The sequence below is a fragment of the Ceratina calcarata genome, unplaced genomic scaffold (genome assembly GCF_001652005.2).
Source record: "Ceratina calcarata isolate Rehan_Ccalc_2016 unplaced genomic scaffold, ASM165200v1 scaffold291.2, whole genome shotgun sequence".
In the NCBI taxonomy this organism is placed as follows: Eukaryota; Metazoa; Arthropoda; class Insecta; order Hymenoptera; family Apidae; genus Ceratina; species Ceratina calcarata.
The window spans coordinates 211,157-218,563 of record NW_017151492.1 but is presented as its reverse complement, the minus strand read 5'-3'; the positions used below and the strand labels follow the sequence as shown (position 1 = coordinate 218,563).

Sequence of the window (7,407 nt, the reverse complement as noted above, 5' to 3'; positions counted from 1 at the left end):
TTCTATTTGACGGGCTGCGCAATGAATTTTCATCAAGATCGAAAACAGGCTGGGTAAAATGGTAATTGTCGAAACCGGACACAGAGAGATCCGGGGCACGCACCGACCGGATAATTAATTACCGAGCCAAATACGATTCATCGCGGTACGCTTTATCGTCGTAGGCGTTAATTAATCGTAACAAGAACGACACGACCGAAGGGTGTAGTGGGGGCGCGATTACCGCGGTACATCGTGATAAATCTTCGCGTCACGTCGACACGTTTTTCGGGCGTTGCTCGCGCGTGAAAAAAGAACGCCGGGAGGATGGTTAATGGATTTCGCGTGCGCGTCGTCGCCTCCTTGCCGGTCAGTTTAATTATCGCTTTAATCGGTGGTCAGTTTAGCAGCGTTAATGCCGGTCCGGTTCACGCTTCAACGAACTCTTTGATACAGACACCAGGAATCTTTTTGCTTTTTAGAGATGGATACTATCTTTGTTACCATTAGAGTCAGGGTCACTGAAGCTCGTACCATTCTACGTTTACCATTCTCGTTCTACATCAATTTAAATGGAGCGCAGACGTGGTACAAAATTGAAACACGACCCAAATTGATCCGGAGTACGAATGGAAAAATCAAATGTATGAAAGTTAGTTGATATATCTGATTTTTCCGTTCGTTACAAAATTGAAACTGGAGAAGAATTCCCGCAATGCGAACAAAACACGACGCGTCGCATTTTTCGCAGAACTGGCCATCCGAAAAACCGAAGCTGCGGTTTTCCCAGGTGTCGTCGGGCGTGCAGCGCTAATTGACAAACCGAATAACGGGCGTAATTTCTGGACACGGCGCGCTTAATTACTCGCGTAATTAATCGCGGGTCGCGACAACGAAAAGTGAGTTGGAATTCAAACGTACTGAAAGTTTTCTGTCACAAGCAGGAAATAGTGAAAGATGTTTGCTATTCGGTTTATCAATTTAAATGTCATCAAACAAATAGTAATAGTAATATGTTTATGGGAGAACACGTCGTTCGAGAATTAGGAGTGACTTAGATTTAGCCTGATTCCGTGTTCAATTAGATCGTTTGAAGCATCGCCAACAGATATAATGAATGTAATTAATTGCGTACATTAGTATGTATAATCTGTGTTTGGTCGGGTTATGTCAGTACGGACACCGAGGTATATGTGCATACATTACATATTTATCAAGCTTAACAGATCGACATCTGGTTACGAATAATTAAATTTCGTACGTATCGATACATTCATCAATTTGCTAGCTCTAAGAAAAAAAAATAATTGCTGGGAAATAAAATGAGAAAATGATTTAACGAGTGTTTCGTGGAACATCTTACAATATTTTTTTTTGTCACCAATTCTTTTGAAGTTTAATAACGATTTTCTAATATATTCATTGAACATTTCGCACGTGTCAATGAAATTCCGAATTCGAAGACAGGAAACGAATGTTGAATCGTCAATCCTCGAACTAGTAATATTCGACAAGGTGACAGCCTGGAGGGCCGCACGCGCGGCGAAAAACATTTTTGCAAGCAATAAACGTCACTCCAGGCGCCCGTAGGGGATCGTTGAAAAGCCAGAACGATAATCTCGCCCCATCGATACGGGCCAATCAATTTCGCCACGTCCCTCGCGCTTTTCGATTTTTCGTTCGCCGTTCCGAACCGGACCGGCCGGCCGGGCCATTATCCCTGTCGTCGGCGCGGATTTGTCCAAAGGACTGGAAAAATTCCGCTCCGCGACTTCTAACTCTGTTTGACGACTCCTCGTGACGAACAGCCCGTGAAAGTGAAAAGTGCGACGGGGGAAAAAAAGGAGGCAGCTTTCGCCTGGATTCGTGGAACGGATAAAAGACTCCTGATTACTGGGTGGAATACACCACCCGTTTCACAGAAACTGATGAATCCATCAAATTGATCAATCGCTGTGTGTAATATCGTTGATTGGTGAAGATGACGTCGAATGAAATTATAGTACGAATCGTGAACGACGAGAGATATAAATAAATCAAGTAATTCAGATTCCTCCTATTTTTCCCAATTATTTTTAAACCCGTTTTATATCATCTCCCAAAGCGGAGAGCGACCTGACGACAATAATGGAATCTATCCTAAAACCAATTTCTAAGCTCGTCTGTCAACAATCCTCCGGAAGACAAACTAGCCAATTCATGCATGTGACGATGGCAATTTTCGCAGCCGCTCAGCAGCGGACCAATTTTTATATTATACATTTTTTATTTGACGTGATTTATCTTCGCGCAAGAGTGAATCGTTCATTTCATTCGCGATGACAGATTATCTATCTCGGCGAACAAAGACCGAGGCTCAATTGGGTTGCGGTGTTTCCTTCGAACCTGCGACCGACGATTCATCTTTGTTGGTACCTTCGGTACAGGCTCCTTAAATTATCTCCCCCCGTTTAATAACAGCTTGGAAATCGAATCTTATACGAGAATGAATTAAACAATCTGTTTCACGTTTCGCAGATAAAATTAAGCTTGCGACGACTAAGAAAAATTGATGTCCAACTTCTCACAATTATTATTTTTATATTATTGGTTTAATTTTATTATAGTTTCACGGCGATGAAACACGAATGGGAATAAAATTGTCGTGGGATATCAGAGAGGGCGAAAATGTCTCTCAATCTTCGTAGTGAAAGTACGACAGTAAAAAGTTGGGACACGAGTGACAAGGATTCTTGAAATATTCATTGCTGAATGGTAATGCGAGTCCCGAAGCTTTAAGCTTGATTTCGAAAGGAAAACTGTGAGATCGCCCGGGCAAATTCTCTGGAAAATATATGTACGAACGTGGAACCGCATTGCATATCTGCATGCCGCACCTGCATGCAGCAGGTTTGTGCGGAACCGCCAAGAGTATGCGTATGCAAAATTCAGAAGAACCATCTCGTTACCCTCCACTTGCATCTGCCGGAACAATATGCAAGTTGCAACCGCGGTTTGTGGTAAGAAATCCTCGACGGACATCACTTTGCCCTAATTCCAAAGTTATGACTTTCATCATTCAAAATCCTTTTAAAGTGGATAGATAAATTGCCTTAATAGTTAAAAATTACTGACTGTACTTCATTCTATTTTCGACGTTATCAAACATTCAACAAAAATTTAAACAAAAAACATATGATTTTAAGAGTGAAATACGTCATTCTAAGAATTTGACGAGATTGTGAGTCTACTTCTTATTCTGAACGGATTCGATGTTGAATTATTTTCCGTGTCACGAATCCATCGATCCTCTTTAAGCTTGATCCCCAGCGCGTCCAGTGTCCTCCGTGTTCGCGCGGAGGAGGACAGAGAGGGTGGTAGGAAAGAAGATAAAGGCGGAGAAGGGTTCCTGCGCCGCTGGGCAGAACCGTAAATCCCGGCGTGGAAATACGGCGGCAGAAAGCCGTTAAGCGTGTACCCCTGGACCCGTGTATTTTCAACTTTTTACGCTCGGACTGTAAAGTCAGCGCCGCGTGGTCGTCGGAAAAATTGAAACCGAGGCTCCGGGAATAAAAACATTCTTATCCAGGCTGCTAATTCGGCTCGATGAAATTAAAAACCAGAGCACTTTAAAGAAAATTGTTTAAAAAATGATGTGAAATAAACTAACTACTTCTAATGTTTGTATTCAATCATTTACTTAATTGAATGTTTAATCGAGCAGAATAGTTTGGCGCGAGTCCATGTTAACACTATCTATCTTTAAAACTACCGACATCCTCTACAAAGAAAAATTCTATACATTTTTCGTCTAACTTCGATATTTAACGAGTTAAGTATGATTAATTGGCATTTTATGGGTACTGACAAAATCCGACCTTCTCACCCACGAAATATCAAACTTTTGACAAAAAAATTCGTTTTTCCTTAATTACGCCTAAACCGTTGGTCCTACAGAAAAATTGCATAGGACCTTTTTTGTAGAGGACGGCGAGATCTACAATTTCTATATAAAATTTTTTAGCTAGCATCGATATTTAACGAGTTATTGACGAAAAACGAAAAAACAGTTTTTTGCAAATTACTCGTAAACTATTTATACTAGCGAAAAATTTTTACATGGAAATTGTAGATCTCGTCGTCCTCTACAAGAAAGGTTATATGCAATTTTCCCGTAAGTCCAACGATTTGGGACTTATTGGCAAAAAACGAAAATTTGGAAGAAATTAAAGGGGTACCCCTTGACAAAATCTCGAAAAAATTGAAAAAATTTTTTTGTCTCGGAATTTCGGAAAATTCTTCAAATGAAAGTTGCATTTTCTGTTTTTTACTTCGGCGGCACTATATTCTAGTGGATGTAAAAAATTGCTGATTTTTTCGTGTGACACAAAGCCCCCTAAGGCTGCCACTTTTCAGCAATCTCTCCTCGGGAGTACCGATCAACCACGGCAACCGTTAAATTGCGACTTTTAAAAGACGGCTCTTAGCCACGCACGGGGCTGGGAAAAGGGAACGCTTCAAGTTATAATTGCGGCGCATGCTGCATACGTTAGCTGGTCTCGTGAGCTTGTAAAACCGCGACTAACCGCGGCAACTCGACCCTTCCACCGGCTCTGTCTCCGTCTCTTTATCACCCTCGAACTGTCCAGGGAACTATCAACCGCTCCCCTCGCTTCGCGTCGAAACTATCCCCGGAAACACCGCTATTATACCGGTACCGCGGATTTATTGCCGCTGTTTTTGTCCCCCATACGCGCCGGGTACACCGACTCATTTGAAAGCTTCGTCCAACCCGTCCAGAAAAAGAGTATATCGCATTTTTTTTGCTGATAGTCTACTTATTTGGTTTGCCATTTCTGGAGAAACATTCTTCCAAGCTAATACTTTATATAATTATTTTACACTGTAGAATATTGTCTTGGCTGGCTTGTTATTTACTTTATGAGTTAGAATAAAGGAAGTTTATTTCGGTATGGAAGAATAATTTTCAAACGAATATCTGAACTTCCTCATAAGTTTCTTTACAAAACTACCCAACATCCATCGCAACAGCAATTTCCGACAAAAATAGCGATAGCCTAACCGCAAAGAACACCCGTGAATCGGCAGTATCTGTACAGACAGATGCTCCATAAAGGATACATTTTAAAAATCATGTTCATAGAAACTGCAGCAAATTTTTATGAGAGTTTCACATAGGAAGCTGACTTTAGAACTCGGCTATAACAATTTCACGCGAGATACAAGCCATGATTCCTTGTAAAATACTAATATCTCTCTTACACCGCCGGAGAGCCATTCTCCTATCACGTACTCCTAAAAAATTCTATTCCCCCATGACGCTCGCCGTGCCAAATTAAACAATGCCTTTGTGCCGGCCGATAGAGCAAGGAAATAACGTGCGCTCGTGTGTGGGCACGGTAAAACCGGGCGCACGGTATCCGTTTGCTGCAGAAAACCAACGGATTCCTGTGCGGATAGAATGAAACTTGAACGGGCTGATAACAAAATTCTATCCTCGTAGATCTCGCGGAGTTTTCTTTTAAATCCTGTTTGCTCGCTTATGCTCGCGAATCAATGGTTTTATTTATGAAGCAAACGAAGCTAAAACGGGTTCTGTGTAATAAACGTTTAACATCTCAAATGATGATCAAGACGTAGTTTTGCGCGAAAATTTAATTAATAAAAAGACGTAAAAAGGATCGCTTTCCCGTATGACAAAAAAATTCCTTTGAACATTCCTTTGATTAAAAAATTAAATTGCAGTCTCTTTGGCATTATAGAAATCCAGATTGATGAGGACATAAAAACACGTTTAGGAAAAATTTAGGACAGCTGTAGAAATAAAAAATTCTAAAGATGGAAATAGTAAGAGTTTTGCAAGATAAAATCAGTGTAATCCTGATTAAAATTCTCAGGGTTTACAAACTTCTCTTTTTAAGATCGTCCTGTTTAAGGAATGCTAAACGAACAAAAACGTCTCGGCCATTTGAGATCATTGGCAACCTCTTCGAGTTTATTCGTTAATCGGAGATTAATCTCCTAGGACGTGTCGTAACGCCACTCTCGAAGGTGTATTAAATCCGACTCGGATTCATTCCAAAACGAGGAAAATCGATTACGTTCCACTCTCTCAAGGAAAAATCTTTATCGTTTAGCCTAACAGATTTTTTACTATATTATTTCTCCAGATTATCATTCTTCATAATTGATACTGATTGACGAAATCTTTTGCCTTTTCAATTGTGTTTGATTGAATCAAATATTTGAATGTTAAATAAAATTAGAAAAAGAATGTATTACATGCTTATAAATTTTTGTAGAAGAGCAAAAAAACAAATCTAAGAATCTTCACAGAAACTCACTACTGAATTATACCTGAGAAGAGAGGAACAAAGTTTTTCAATGAACATAAAGATCTTCAATAACGATGAAGTAGAAGTAGAGAAGGAAGTGCGTGAGTCAGTTTCTCCACGAGCGGAGTGCATAAACATTAATGAAGTTAAATTACTTAAAGTAGAGCGAGGAAATAGTTTCTGGGGAATCTGTTTTACTTATTACGGCTATAAGTTTCCTCGGAGCGGAAAGAAACAGAGCATGGAAATGTTGCCGCGTAGCTACGTGACCGAACTGAGGAGGAACCGGCCCATTAATATTCCTGTTTCGTAGCCCGCACCGTATCGGAAATGATATAATATTTTTCCACTCGTACGTATCCAAGAGCTGCATGTAGGTATCGAATGAACCTCTTCGCTATTCGGAAGACTCGGATTTTAACCTCTTCATAGTAAAAAGAATAAAGTAAAGGAGGACAGTCGTTTATTTATGACGCCCTCGATATTTACTTAGACTAATTAAACTGCATGTGTTAGTACGAGTCGAAAGAAGTCCGAGCTGAGGAAAAGATCAGAATAACGTTACTCGGCGGAAGCCAACAAACTTCATGGTCGGCTGGTCATTGGCAGCTTTCTCAAAGCTCAGCGTCACGCTCTTTCGTAACTTCCCAGGGAAATTCAATCACGAATCGTCCCGGGAACCGAGTCTTAATTTCTCAGACTCGCAACCCTCCCCTGGGATCGAATCGCGGCTGTAGCCTTCGGTAAACTCGGCTTAATCCGATCCAACTTCCGCTTCGTCTTTCGACGGAGCACAAAGGGAAGTGGAAACGGTCAAGTATAGGATCGGACCTAGCGAATAGGTACGTGCCCAGGGGAGAACGCGACGCCTCGGCCGCGCGATACTTAAGCCCGCTACCTTTTTCCCCGTGTAATTAAGCGACGAAATAATGGAGAACGCGACAAAGGCGGCCATTAGGCTGCCGTGTTCTGCCGGGTTTCGTTTCTACAGGACAAAGGGAGCTGAAGCTACCTCTTGGCGGACGTTTACTCGCCGGAGACGCGTAGGGATACCGTATGGAGACTTCGCGCCTTCACGAGAAAATGGAAGGGA

General features: G+C 41.4%; 1 protein-coding gene across 7 annotated transcripts in view; it reads right to left on the bottom strand.

Moving 5' to 3' along the window:
- Mitofilin (inner membrane mitochondrial protein mitofilin) overlaps window positions 1–7,407 on the bottom strand; it is a 36,252-nt gene that overhangs the window by 18,023 nt on the left and 10,822 nt on the right. The window lies entirely within an intron of this gene.